Raw genomic sequence first — 15,829 nt, 5'->3', positions numbered from 1 at the left:
ATCTCTCTGGCCCCAGAATGTGTTTCTTAGTTACTAAAAGATGCTTATTAATAAAACATCCATCACAACCAAGTGATGTTATTTCTAAAGTTAAAGACCCTGAATATTTGCTATTTGTTCAAAAATATAGCATGTAAAAAAAAAAGAAAAATATAGCATGTAAATATAATGTTCCCTAAAAGTACAATTAACAAAAAAATGTATAATTTACAATGCCTTATTTTTTTTTTTGAGCAATAGCACAGCGGTAGGGCGTTTGCCTTACAAGCGGCCAGCAAGGCCGACCCGAGTTTGATTCCTCCGCCCCTCTCGGAGAGCCCGGTAGAGAGTATCTTGCCCGCACGGCAGAGCCTAGCAAGCTACCCGTGACGTATTTGATATGCCAAACACAGTAACAAGAAGTCTCACGATGGAGACGTTACTGGGCCCGCTTGAGCAAATCAATGAACAACGGGAAGACTGTGTTCATGTGATCTCATGTGAAGCTTTGGAACTGTTCATTCTATTAGTCACGAAACTGTAAGAAAACTTGCTTGACAAAAGCTTAATACTGATAATAATCACATTAAAATACCACTCTCCAATTTAATCTTTGCAATCACTATATAAGATAGGCCTTATGCTTCCATATACAGAATACAAGTCTCAAAAGTTTGTTCATTTTGCCAAAAGGTCATAATACTGGTAATGTCATAACAATGAGATTTTACTAACGAAAATAAAGTCTTGATCTTGAAAAATGTTCGAATTGGCATACTCTTTGTAAAGTCAGATTGACTTTCAGATAATACAAACATCTCTAGGGGACTGCTATAAAATAAAATGCAATTTTCATTTCTTGCCTTTTGTCATCAAAATAAAAATCCTCTCCAACTTTCTTTCAGTTAATGAAAATGAGTAGAAAAAAGAGGCTTAGTGAAAACTTTCCAAAGGTAGAGGGATACCTCTATCCTGTTTATATTACAATTTAGACTGGAATCTCAGACTAACAGAAAGTTCTTTCAAATGTAAATTTGTATCATTTTTTTTTATTGCCAACAAACTTTTCTTTAAACCTTCACTATTTCATGGCTATGTGTATTCTATTAATATCTTGTTATAACTAGTAGTATTACACAAGTTTTTCTATAAACATATTCGTATATTGGGGGGATCCCAGACCCTGTTCTAATTTGAATGCATGCAATGGCTTCCCCAAACCAACAACCAATTCAACTCAATTGAGTTCAATTCTGATAATATTTACTCAAGATAGTATTTTATGTGATGCCAGGGATCAAACTTATGTTGGCCTCCTGCAAGGCAAGCCTCCTACCTACTGTACTATCACTCTGGCTCCCTTTTGAGATTTTATGGAGGCTTCATAACATTACTCTAGTTTCCCTGTTCTTCATTCTATAACTGGAGACTGGTGCCAGGCCATGAAAATTCTCTGGGAGTCCACCAAAAATTTCACCCAACCACATAGCAGCTATATGGTTATGCTATTTCACGCTTAGGATACTACACTGATTTTTGTTTCTGGCTTGCTCATCACCCTTCAGCAAAGTATTTTTATTTTCCCTAGTCCACAGGTGTCAAACAGTTGAAGAAACCTGGATTAAATCAATGGCCCAAACTGGAGAGATGGCAAACCCCAGTTCAATCCCTGCACCACATATGATCCCCGAGCAAGCAACCACCAGAAATAAATTCTAAGAACCATCAGGTGTGGCCCCAAACAAACAAACAAACAAAAAAGTAAATAAATCACTGGTTTCTAGTGACCCTCAACTTACAGCGGTCTCAAGGATGCAGGGATAGTTAAGTGGGTAGGGTGCTTGCTTGCCCACAGCCAGCCTGGGTTCAATCCCTGGTACCCTAAATGGTCCGCCAAGACTGCCAGAAGTGATCCCTGAGAGCAGAGCAAGTAGTAAACTCTAGCACTGCTGGGTGTGACCACACCCAAAAAAATCCTTACAGCCTTTTAAGAGATAAGGACTGTAAGTTCCAACACTCTTATCATTTGGTTCTCTAGGCAACAGCCCCATTCCACCCCACATCTTTCATTATCAGGTGTTTCAAAAAAGTTACATTCATTATCAGAACAAGGGATACTTTCAACACTCAACACTTAAATTCAAAGTTCTGGGGAGTTGTAGGTCAGGAACTGTGGATGAAGATCAAATAGTATGAGAAATATATTCTGTTTATTTAATAACCAAAATATATTTCTTATAAATCAAAGTATCACACATAAAGTTGTTTTTATTTTTCAGACTTTGAAAACAAAGTAATTCAAGTGCGGTGGTTATTAAAAAGAAAGACCTAATAATTAAAGGTAAAATAGTGGAAAAGACAGAATTAAATAGTAATATCATATACTTGTTATACAGAAAGCAAAATATCAAGAGGAATGGGGAAATAGATTAACAAGTAGCAAGAAAGCACTGAGCTAGTAATGTGTCCCAAAAATAACTTTTCCCAAATCGAAATCACCAAAAAAAAGCAAATTAATGACTTAGTTGTGGTGGATCAAAGAGCAAATACCTGAATATTCACATTTAATTCTGTATGAACTACATGAAGGCCTTCAGGAAAAGCCTACAGGAAGGAAGAATTTCTCAAGGGTCAGAATCTTGAGGGATTTCATGAGTCTCTCTCCTTAGGAATAAGAGATTGCACCATCCTGAAAGGTACAAAATAGAAGATGTATCAAACGAAACAGACAAGTAGATGGGAGGCCGTCAGCAATGAGTTTACCTCTGGAAATTAACAAAACCAAGATGCATATTATTAAAGACATTAATTACTCTGGCATGAGCCCCTAGAGTCCCTAAATCATGAATGTAAAAACAAGATGGTTGGACCTTACCTAGTGCATGAGAGGAGACTGATTAGCAAAAGCAAAAGGCTGTATTAAGAATCTGAAATGTAATCACCAAAAGTTCTTCCCTTTACCTGACACCAGACTTTTATCTACAAAGGAAGTACCAATTAGGGGCAGCTTGGTGGCATAGTGGGGGGACCCTATTAAATCAGTTTTGAAAAGGCAAGTGGAATCATTGTTTTCTGGCTTCTCCTGATCTCATCTTGGGGATGTGTACCGTTGGCTCTCTTTGTTCCAGAGAAGCCATGTTTTCTGTCTTTCTCCCTTCATGTTTCCAGAATAATGTTAACCTGTGCAGGGCAAAGGCAAAGACTGATTTTTTTTCCCTATAAAAAGAAATTACTCAATCCAGTCGAAGACCGTGACTCCCTGGGAATTTGGTGGTGAGGACCAGTTTCCACATCGTGAAGACCAAGGGGTCCTCAAATGCAGCTTGACAGCAGCCTAGTGAAACCAGTGAGACATCCCCACTGTGCAGGTGCTGAAAGAAGACTTTCCCAGTCCAGCCCCATCCCCCACTCCCTACACATACAAATAGGAGGTGGGTCCATTAGAAAGGCTAGGTAGGACACTCTCCCAGCCATTACCCCCTTGCTCCCCATTTCTCCTATGGACATCTCTTAGTGAACCATCCCAAAGCACAACATCTGGCAATAAAACCAGGAGTCAAGTGATCTCAACAAATCTAACTACTAGAAAGCTTTGAAAAAGTTCGACAAGTTTTTCTAATTTCCTCACAGAAACTGCCAGATTAAATCATAAATTGATAAGGAACTGAACTGATTTTTAGCTACTTTGAGGACTACTAAGACTAGAGGAACTAAATAAACATACACTACCACAGACAATAATGAAAGAAAAAGAACAGGTAAAAGCAACTTTTAAAATATTAAAAACAATGGAATTTAAAAAAAAAAAAAAGGAAACTTCTGTGAAAGTGCTGCCCAAGTAATTATGTAAGCCTTAATTTATGTTGGTAAAATATTTTTAAAATAGCCACTTAAGAAAGTGTCCTGGGGCTGGAGCGATAGTACAGTGGGTAGGATGTTTGCCTTGCACACAGCCGACCCGGGTTCGATTCCCAGCATCCCATATGGTCCCCCAAGCACCACCAGGAGTAATTCCTGAGTGCATGAGCCAGGAATAACCCCTGTGCATTGCCGAGTGTGACCCAAAAAAGAAAAAAAATGTGTCCTAGGGCTGGACATAGCAGGCAGCAAGTAGGGCGCCCTACTTGCATGTGGCTAATCCAGGCTTGATTATCAGCAGCCCTTATGTGCACCTTTAGCATCACTAGGAGTAATTAGTGAGCCCTAAGCATCAACAGGTGTGGCCTAAAAAAGAAAGTCCAAAAGTATACAATAGTGAAAGAAGTCAGTCTTGAAAAACCATGCGTAACCAGAGGATGATAGAATCAAGCTTAAAATTTTTATACTGAGTGCCTTCCTCAACCACTATAAAGATGTTTAGGAAAACTAAACAGGCACATAGGTAAGTAGTGAAGAAAAAAAAAAGTTCAGAAAAAAAAATAGTTCACAACTTGAAGTAGTCAGAAATTTAAGACAAATATTAGTAAGTAAGTATAGCTCAGTGGTAGGGCATTTGCCTTGCACATAGCCACCCAGTTGACCTGAGTTCGATTCCTCCACCCTCTAAGAGCCCGGCAAGCTACCGAGAGTATCTCGCCCACACAGCAAAGCCTGGCAAGCTACCTGTGACGTATTTGATATGTCAAACACAGTAACAATAAGTCTCACAATGGAGATGTTACTGGGCCCACTAGAGCAAATCGATGAACAATGAAAGGACAGTGCTACAATGCTTAATTTTAGTATTAGGAGTGAAAGAAGCACAAAAGTTAAGGGCCCCAAATCTGAGCAAACTCTGTTCAGCAAGTTTCAGAGGTCTAGAGGAGACCCCAGATACCCTCATATAGAGGACTTTACCTCAAAAAAAAATTCTATGGAATGAGTCTGATGCTTTATTTTAAAAGGTAAAGGCCCTCCCGTTGTTCCTCGATTTTGCTCGAGCGGGCCCAGTAACGTCTCCATTGGAGACTTTGTTGTTACTGTGTCTGGCATATCGAATACGTCACGGGAGGCTTGCCAGGCTCTGCCATGCGGGCGAGATACTCTCGGTAGCTTGCCGGGCTCTCCGAGAGGGGCGGAGGAATCGAACTCGGGTCGGCCATGTTGGCTGCGTGCAAGGGAAACGCCCGACCGCTGTGCTATCACTCCAGCCCTTAAACTTAGTATATTCTCCAAACCATACAACGAAAAAAATTAAGTTTTTCTTTTTCAAAATTTAATTCCACTAAAATACAGTGAATTACAAAGTTATTCATACTTTGGTTTTTGACATACAATGATCCATCACTAATCCCATCGTTGGTGTTAACTTCCCACCACCAGTAGTTCTCTCTCCTACCCTACCCCACCGCAGCCCCAGCCTGCCACCCTAACAGGCACGTTTAAATTTGGTTATTAAAGCTTGGATATTGCGATTTCAGTGTTGTTGACTGTGGTTTGGGTAATTAGCTTTTTTTGCTTTTTGGGTCACACTTGGCAATGCTCAGGGTTTATTCCTGGCTCTGCACTCAGGAATTACTCCTGGTGGTGCTCAGGGGACGATATGGGATGCTGGGTATCAAACCCGGGTCGGCCGCGCACAAGGCAAATGCCCTACCCACTGTACTATCGCTCCAGCCCTCTATTATTTCTTAATACCACCCATGTACCTGAATCCCTTTGACTCCTGTGGTTCTCATCTAATCTCTTCCTCTTCACTCTCTTTCCCTAAACCTTTTCCCTATACTCTGGAGCCAAAAATTAAGTTCCTAGGGCCGAGAGCTATTGCAGGTAAAGCGTTTGCCTTGTAAGCAGCCAACCAGGATCCATCCTTGGCCACTTCATATAATGCCCCCATCCATCACTGAGAGTTATCTCTGAGCACAGAGCCAGGACTAAGCCCCGAATACTGTCAGGTGTGGCCCAAAAAAAAATCAAGCTCTTACTGGCTTGCAGTATCAGAAGACAAAGGGCATCAATAACAGATGAGCTAGAAAGTTGGGAATCCCCAGAAATAGAGGAACAACAGAGAGGGTGAGCTCCATGAGTAAGATCTCTGTCCCAATGTTATCCTGAACACCAAATTAAATTACACAGTTGCAGACACCCTTCCCTCACAAAATTGCCCAAGAAAGCTGGTTAAAAAAATAACTAGAAGATCATCAGCTGATATATATACTGAAGGGGAAACAAAGTTTGCAGTTTGAGTCCAACTAGGTCAAAAGAATAAAATACCAACCATCCTTAGAAGAAAACATTAAGAAACATAACATAGAAAACAGTGTATACTACGGTTTGAACAAAAAATTTAAAAAAGATGTTTAAAAATAAAAGAAAAGCAATCAGAAGCAAACTAGTAAAAAAGCATTTGATAGAAACTGATACCAAGTATATAATGTTGAACTTAGCAAGCAAAAAAATACTTCAATGTACATATTAACATATTATAAATATAGTCAAGCAATTAAATTCAAAGAACTAAAACAGAAAAGTCTTGATGAGTAGCAGAAATAAATTTCTAATAGAAAAATAAAAGTTACAAGAAAAAAAATTCAGTTCTATCTGAAAAGACAACAAAAATGTTCATTAATGGGGATTAGCAACAGATGGGATGATAAAAAAAATTCATCAGGAACTTGAAAACAGGTCAATAAAAGTAACCCACTCCACGTGAACAGAAACAATTAAAGAAAAACATCTGCAGACACTGGCAGGACAGCATCTAATATCCAACAATCTAACTGAAGTGACTACTGATACACAATAAAATGAACATCAAAACTACTTCTAAGTGAAAGAAATCAGACTCGAAGCTTCCCTATACCATGATTTCATTTCCAGGAAATTCTTAGATAAAATTACTAGGATACAGAACAGAGCAGCCAGGGGTCAGGAATTAGGAACTACAAGAACAGGCAGGGAGGTGATGGAACTACTCTGTATCTGGATTGCAATAAGAAATCACACGACTGTACACCCTCTCAAAACCTATAGAAGTATATATAGAGATTGCTACTGCATATAAAATTTAAGAATTCAGCAGTGATGTTTACTACTTGTGAACATCAAATTTACTTAATTTTTATGTGGGATCTGGAGAAACAACAGGAGGTAAGCTAACTCTTGCATGCGGCTGACCCCAATTCGAATCCTTAGTCAGAGTACCTCCAAGGAATCATTTCCAAGCACAAAGCCACTATGTGTTCCTACCATTATCCTGACAGAGGTGATCATAAAAGAAATTCAACTTGAGAGATCATGGCAGTGGCTGCACTGGGCCATAGCGTAGAGGATGAGGAGGATGAGGAAGAGGAGGAAAGACAGTCAGAAATTACTGATTTGGATTTTCTTTCAAAATATGAAAATAAATTCAAGATTCTGGTAATCTTCAAGTTGAAGATGGGCACAGAATGTAGAGATGAATGGGGCATCTTTGGTGCCATGTGGGACTGGCCATGATCCAGAGACTCAGAAATAAATCTCACAAAAGATCTACAAGTGGCAGAATTCTCCCGGACCCAATGCAAGGCTGAGTCACAGGGGGCAACCCCGAGGGGGCAGGGGTGAGCCCCCTGCACCTGTACAAATAGAGCCTCAGCAGCTGAAAACCTGCACAATCTGCAAACGCTGCCATGCTCCCAGCTGGACCTCACTCCTTGAATAAGCCTCATCCAGAAATTAATTTGTTGAAAATCTCAGGCATAGGGCTGGAGCAATAGCACAGCGGGTAGGGCAATTGCCTTGTACTCGGCCAACCCTGGTTCGATTCTCAGCATCCCATATGGTCCCCTGAACACCACCAGGGGTAATTCCTGAACGCAGAGCCAGGAGTAACCCCTGTGCATGCATTGCCGGGTGTGACCCAAAAAGAAAAAAAAAAAAAAAAGAAAGAAAATCTCAGGCATGTAGATTTCGTGACTGCAATCTCCAGCTTTCATAGGGTCAGGGGTGGGCTACCTCCCAGTATCTCCAGAAGCCTGGCAGTCATACATATTCTCCAAAGTCGCCAGTCAGTTAAGAATTTATTTAACTCCAGCTGTATCCCCCGGGTAAAAATTATGGATACCCTGGAGTGCGTGGCCATGATTTTGGCTGTGTGACATCTCAAACTCTGTAATACAGATAAACCAGGAAAGAACACCAGATTGGACAGGATGGAATGTAGAAGGCAACTGATCTCGATTAGCAAAATGTAAACACAGAAGGCTTAACTTTAACTGTAACATTTTAGTAATTAATCCCTTACACAAGGGTTTAAGAGTTCCATGGTAAAATACAACAATCTACACTAATCTTCTAAGGAAACATTTTTTCATCATCCTTTTAGCAAATTATAACAAGCAATGTAAAATAATTACTGAGGACCTGCTATGGGGGCTGGCTCAATGGTGGTTGGGAAAATTGGAAATAATGGTAGTGGGAAGATGCAATGATGGTGGGACTGGTGTTGGAATATTCAATATCTGTAATGACTCAATAAAGTTATATTTTAAAAAAGAAGATCTACGGCCATACCATGCTGAAAGTACCCAATCTTGTCTAAAAAAGTAGTTCGGGGCTGGAGTGATAGCACAGCGGGTTGGGCGTTTGCCTTGCACGGGGGCAACCCAGGTTCAATTACCAGCATCCCATATGGTCCCCTGAGCACCGCCAGGGATAATTCCTGAGTGCAGAGCCAGAGGTGACCCCTGTGCATCACCGGGTGTGACCCAAAAAGCGAAATAAATGAATAAATAAGTAGTTCAACTTAAGGCACTGGGGAGATAGTAGAGCGGGAAGAGCTCTTGTCTCACACATGGCCGACCTGGGTCAGATCCCTGGCATCCAATATGATCCTTCAAACCCTGTTAGGAATGAACCCTCAACACAAAGCTAGAAGTAAGCCCTAAGCACCACTAGGTATGGCCCAAAACATACAAAAAGTTCAACTTCTGGTACTTACACTAAATTTGAGAGTCTAAGTTGTATAAAGATATGATCTGACAAAGTGGATAAGCTAAGTGTAGGAAACTAAGAAAATTATTAGCAATGCCCGATGATTCCACTCTATCTCTTCATTTTCAGAGCTAAGGATGCTCCTTCTTTCAATATTAGGGGAACACCTTTAATAGAGGGCTGGAGCGATAGCACAGCTGGTAGGGCATTCGCCTTACAAGCGGCCAACATGGCCGACCTGAGTTCGATTCCTCCGCCCCTCTCGGAGAGCCCGGCAAGCTACCGAGAGTATTCGATATGCCAGACACAGTAACAACAAAGTCTCCCATGGAGACGTTACTGGGCCCGCTCGAGCAAATCGACGATCAACGGGAGGGCCTTTACCTTTACCTTTACCTTTAATAGGAAGTTTTTGTCATGTCCCTAAGAGCAAATTTCCCAGCATACTCCAATTCTCAAATACCTCGATCAAAAATATTCAATAAGCTAAAATGTCGTATTTGGATGCTCAGACATTCTGAGACCCCCATCACTATGCTATGCACACTGGTTAGGGCTGGCAAGATAGTACAGCAGGTAGGGCATGTACCTTGCACAGAGCCAACCCAGGTTTGATCCCTAGGATACCATATGGTCCCCTGAGCACTGCCAGGAGTAATTTCTGAGCACAGACTCAGGAGTAACCCCTGAGCATCTCCAGGTGTGGATATACATATCCACATGTTCACCATTAAAATGAAGCATCCTTGAGGGCAAAACCAAAATAGGGCTGTGCTCCCACAGCTGGTATGTAAGTTTTTACAAGGCATTTCAATTAAGATGAAGCTAACACTTAAACTTAACACAATACTGGAGAGGAAATAAAATAATATTTATAGATAATAACCTGCCTTTCAAAAGTCATTGAAATATTATAACCACATCTTGGTTATGACAAAGAGGGTGATTCTCACCCTCAAGTGAGAAAAAAATTCTAACAATACTATTACTAATGCCAATATGTGCTCAAGAAAACAAATTTAACAACTATCCAACTATCTCCTTAAAAGCATTTTTAAAGTTAATGCTTTATAAATGCTTTAGAGTTGTTAGTTATATAACAAATATCTGACTCATTAACAAATTTATAAGACTCAAATTTGTTATACAAATTGTTATACAAATGACTCCTAAATTTCTACCAAATTCTCCAAGTTGCCTGCCTAAAATCTCAGGGAAGCCCTCTAAGTTACCAAGGATTGTACTTTTCTGATCTGCTGCAGTTAAAATAAAGCAAGCAAATTAGGTGAGAACTTAATTCAGGATTTCTTTACAATAAATTATATATAACTGAATTCTATGGAACTAGTTTCAGTTTACCAAATTTATTTTCTTTATACTCCCATTTGAATCTCTTTATTGAGTACTTAACATCTTCTCTGTAATTTTCCTAAGTGCAAGAGACATTAATTACCAGTTTTTGTAAAATTACATGGAATTGCTATTAAAAGGACTTTGCCTTACAGTTACTTGACTCCTTATCTAGCCTACCAAAATGTAAGACCTCCCAAGGGGTGTGGTGCTGCCAGCTCAACCTGTACCCATGGGGCGACTGCATCAGCAGCCTGATGGTGCCTTCAGGCTTCCTGATACCCCAAAATTTCCACTGTGCCTCTAGCCAGACCCCAACAACTCGAGACCAAGTTTCCCAAGAAATTAAGCCACCAAATTAAATATATGGGAGCCACACCCACAATCCACCTCCAGCTCAGCTATACAAGCTCATTTGTATAGACCTTGCTTCAGAAACCCATAAATAAAATCTCACAAGACATAAAAAGCTGCAGTCAATCTCTAACCCGTGCATGGCTGTTCACAGACCAGGGTAAATCAGAGGGGGGCAAGTCAGTCTGGTGCCAGCCTAAGTAAAGCCCCCAGCAGTAGCTTGCTTCTACAATCCATAATCACCGTCATGTCCCAGGCTGAACTCCACCAACTTTAGTCCAACTTCACTGAGATAAAATCTGCTGAAAATTCTGGCATGCAGGATGGGCTACCTTCCCAGCTTCTCCATACTCCTGGAAGTACCAGCAATCACCCCTACAAACCAACTCCAGCACCAACATATAAGCTATTCTACCAGCCTTCTACTAGAGCCCTATACATAAATCTCAAAAGAGATCAAAATCCAGAGTTAATCTCAGACCCACACAAGGCTGATCAGACCAGGGAAAATCAGGGGCAGATGGGGGGCTGGTCAGCCCGGTGCCCACCCAGGCAGAGGTCCTGGCAGCCACTTGCTTCCACAATCCAAAACTGCTGCCATGCCCCACCATGTGGGTTTTGTGACTGAAATCTCCAGGCTTTCTCAGGATCTGGATGGATTACCTCCTCTCACTTCCCCGTACTTTCGAAAGCCTCTGCAGTCACAGCCACATGCCAGGCTGCCACACAGTTAAAAAGCTACTCTAGCCCTACCTTTCTGATAAAAATACTAAACACCCTGAACAAACACAGTGACTTCTTGGTAATTGTATTGCAGACCATAATGCACAAAAGGAGAAAGAAAAGGTGTGTGTGGGGGTGGGGGGGAGGTAGGGGAGAGGTGTTGGTGGTGAGTGGGAGGGAAACAGGGAAACATTGGTGGTGGGACATGTATAATGGTGGAAGGATGGGTTTCATTGGATCATTGTATGACTGAAACCCAATCATGAATAGCTTTGTAACAACCTCACAAATATTCATTAAAAAAAAATTTAAGAGACCTCAAGTCAGTAATATTCAGCTCATGATCTTATTGAGGTGATCTAGAGATAAAATATTTGAATTACCTATCACCATTATCATACATATCCCAGTCATATTTTGCTGATTTCTTAAGATATTTACACTTCCAAAAAAAATTTTATTTACTCATCTTCATCAGACCAATGATTGAAAATCTTTCAGTATCTTAAGCATTTTCTAAATATCTACATATGACTATCATTATAGAACTAGATGTTATATATATTGTTAAATTCTTTAAACTCGGTCTGAAGATATAAGTACAAAGGTTTTGGAGCTTGCCTTGCATGTGGCCACTGTCAAGCATAGAGAGAGGAGTAAGACCTAAACAATGCCAGGTATAGACTAAATTCCCCCCCCAAAAAAAATTTTTTTTTAAATTAGGAATAAAAAACAAAAGAGAACTACATTTTTAATTTTTTAAGTAACCTTTTTCTTTACATACTTCTTTTACATACTTTTTCCTTTTCTACCTAAATAGTGGGCTGGAGCGATAGCAGAGCTGGTAGGGCATTTGCCTTGCATGCGGCTGACCTGGTCAGCCCAGGTTCGATTCCTCCGCCCCTCTCGGAGAGCCCGGCAAGCTACCGAGAGTAGCACGGCAAAGCCTGGCAAGCTACCCGTGACGTATTCGATATGCCAAACACAATAACAAGTCTCATGATGGAGACATTACTGGGCCCACTTGAGCAAATCAATGAACAACGGGAGGACAAGGACAGTGACAGTGACCGTGACCTAAATAGTACTAACTACTGCAAAATGAAAAACAATAATAGTTAAAACAAGACATATTAGTTAACAGAAATTACCTTAACAAAATTCAGATTCTTTTTTTAATGAGGCTGTTTTTATAAGTTATATAGCCTTTATTGTGCTACCTCATTTTGACGCTTCATTATTTCCTTACCTTCCACTTCTCAGTTTGGGCTTGTTTATCTGCCTAGACCCTAGCACTAGACCCATGTTAAATGCAAAGTTGTGTTATGAAATGTTAGAAATGTTCCATGCCCGTGCTGTCCAAAAAGTAGCCCCCAGCAACATGTGGTTGCTAAACACACAAAATATATTACAGCTGAAAAAGTGCATTTTAAATAATCCATCTTAATTTTAAAGAGCTACAATCTGGAAAGTAGCATATTTTCCAGCACAACTGGCAGCAAAACATTAAAATCTGGGGGCTGGAGCGATAGCACAGCGGGTAGGGCGTTTGCCTTGCACGCAGCCGACCCGGGTTTGATTCCCAGCATCCCATATGGTCCCCTGAGCACCGCCAGCAGTGATTCCTGAGTGCATGAACCAGGAGTTACTCCTGTGCATCGCCGGGTGTGACCCAAAAAGCAAAAAAAAAAAAAAAAAAAAAAAAAACATTAAAATCTTCTAAACCAAAAATGGTCATTTTCCTTTAAATGTTTCATTTAAAGGTATCTCAAGTTTGCCTTGAACAAAAGACTTCTAATAAAAAAAACACTTTCTGTGTATCTTCTGTGTATAGGGTTCATTTTAATAAAATTATTTTCTTACAAAGCTTAAAATAAGGTTTATTTCAAAACTAGACTAAGCTTCGGATTCAGACACATGAATCAAGGTAAAGGTAAAGGCCCTCCCGTTGATCGTCGATTTGCTCGAGCGGGCCCAGTAACGTCTCCATTGGAGACTTTATTGTTACTGTGTCTGGCATATCGAATACTCTCGGTAGCTAGCCGGGCTCTCCGAGAGGGGCGGAGGAATCGAACTCGGGTCGGCCATGTTGGCCGCTTGTAAGGCGAACGCCCTACCCGCTGTGCTATTGCTCCAGCCCTGAATCAAGAGAACAGAATAAAAAGTCCAGAAATAGATCTTTAAAAATTTAAGGAAATTTTGACATTATAAAGTGGTTTCTCAAATTACTTAAGACAACAGTAACAAAAGGTATCAGAACAACTAGATAAACATTTGGAAAAACATAAAAGCAAATTTACACCCCACACAATAACTAGGGTAAATACCAAATGTATCCATTATCTGAATGTAAAAATTGAAATACCCACATTAGAAGGAAAATGGGTGATACTTCCTTTATAATCTGGAAAAGTTAAAGTTGTTCTTATTTGACTATAGCACTGTCCTCCCATTGTTCATCGATTTGCTCGAGCAGGCCAGTAATGTCTCCATTGTGAGACTTGTTGTTACTGTGTTTGGCATACTGAATATGTCATGGGTAGCCTGCCAGGCTCTCCGAGAGGGGCAGAGGAATCGAACCTGGGTCACCCGGATTGACTGACCACGTACAAGGCAAACGCCCTGCCTGTTGTGCTATTGCTCCATATTTTACATATATGACTATGTAAAAATAAAAACTGTTACAGGGCCAGAGAAAGTACAATAGGTAGGACACTTGCCTTACACGCAGCTGACTCAGGTTCAATCCCCAGGACCCATATGGTCCCTTGATCACCACCAGAAATGAGTCCCATGCACAGAGCCAGAAGTAAGGCCCGAGCACTGCTGGGTGTGGTGCAAAAGTCAAAAGAAAAAATTTAAAAAAAGAAATTTTAAAAGAGAGTATAACCCAGAAAAGTGAATGGACTATGCGTTAATCCACGGCACCATGCCTCCAAAGCCACAGAAACCAATCTCATAATTATCTTGCTCTCGGCAGGAATACTTCCAGGCTTAATAAGTAAAATATCAGAAGTCCAAAATCGCGCAGCCACAACCGCGGCCGCACAACATCATTTGGTTCTTGTAACCAGCTGTAGAAAACAAATTATTTCACAATGCCTTTTCAGCAGGTCTGATTTGGGGGTGTAAACTCTAAACAATAATGGTGCATCTTTTGTCAAAGAATCAATCTAATCAAAGTAGATAAGAGTATTAATTAGAATTCATCTGCCTCACAGGCATTGGGAGGGGTGGAAGGGGGGTATATTGGAGTTCTTGGTGGTGAAAAATAAGTACTGGTGAAGAGAAATGTGTTTGATGATTGCATGACCGAGACTTAAACCTGAAAACTTTGTAATTTTTCCCACAGTGATTCAATAAATAAAAAATAAATAAAAAGTCAGTTTTCTTAGTGATCAAAAGAGCTAAGAGTTTGCTAACTGAAAATACAAACTATAGGTACTTATTTTATCCTTAGTCTACATTATACTATAAATTTCTACATACTACCAAAAAAAAAAAAGATAGTATAACCACCCCCACTGCCCCATCCCCAACACATACACACATAGAATGCACCAAGGCAAGAGCAATCCTCAGAAGGGGGAAAAAAATGAAGAAATAAAGACTTTTTAAAAAGTTGGGATTAAAGCAGAGTTTCTGCATGTAAACATAGTTTGATATGCATCATATGGTCTTCAGGTTGGTCCAGGTAATCTTCTGAGACCTCAGGATCCAAGCAGCATGGTATTCTTGGGCACTTGAATCACTGGCCCAGTTAGCCAAAAATCACCAGGGAGTGAACCCAAACCTCCTAAACACCGCTTGGGAGAGTTCCCATCTCCCCAAAAAAACATGTAAAGTATTCAACATAGTTAGAAAGGCAAATGAACACCTCTAGGTTTGATCACAATACTCTGCTGGTAAGACTGGAGATGTCCTCTGACATTCACATACACTATTAATGAAAAATAAAAATGATATAACCATGTGGAAAGGAATTTTTCAATATCTAACAAAATTACATAAACCTGCTCCACTTCTAAGAATAACCCTGATGAAACAATTCCATGCTAACAAAATATTCAAAAATATGTTCACTGTACATTATTCATAATGACAAGACTGAAAATAAATCTAAACGTGCGTCAAAAGAGGTTACCTGAATAAACAATGGCACATCATGCCGTGAAATCCCAAGCATTGGTAATAAAGAATAAGCTCCTCACATACTTGTAGGATAACATTGATTTGTCCTTTCTCCCTTGCCACAAGGAGCTTAGGTTTATCGGGTTACACCCATCACAGTGCTCCCATTCCTTTATCTGTAACCACTTCTCTATGCTCTCTTCCCCAACCAGTTAATCAGCTTTTCCCCCTAATCAGACTCTGTTAATTTGTAAGGTCAGATTCTTCTGGGATGCTGAACTTGTATTGTAAGCTAATAGTGCCTTTCTCCTCTCCTTATATCTTTTTTTTATCATACTTTATTTAAATCATGGCTTTACTTTTTTTTTTTAATTTTTATTAGTGAGATACCATGAGGTAC

The 15,829-nt window shown here is 40.2% G+C and overlaps 1 protein-coding gene across 3 annotated transcripts in view; it reads right to left on the bottom strand.

Annotated features, from left to right (window-relative positions):
- BTBD10 (BTB domain containing 10) overlaps positions 1-15,829 on the bottom strand; it is a 70,573-nt gene that overhangs the window by 43,659 nt on the left and 11,085 nt on the right. Inside the window, exon 1 of one of the 3 annotated variants that reach the window (XM_056115857.1) lies at positions 2,530-2,658. The exons of the other annotated variants lie outside the window; for them this stretch is intronic. The gene's annotated coding sequence lies outside the window, so the exon portion shown is untranslated. Of the gene's footprint in view, positions 1-2,529; positions 2,659-15,829 lie in introns of those variants that run through there. 3 annotated transcript variants of the gene reach the window in all.

This window comes from Sorex fumeus, unplaced genomic scaffold (genome assembly GCF_029834395.1).
Source record: "Sorex fumeus unplaced genomic scaffold, SorFum_2.1 ptg000030l, whole genome shotgun sequence".
Taxonomy (NCBI): domain Eukaryota; kingdom Metazoa; phylum Chordata; class Mammalia; order Eulipotyphla; family Soricidae; genus Sorex; species Sorex fumeus.
This window is presented reverse-complemented; position numbering and strand designations above follow the sequence as displayed.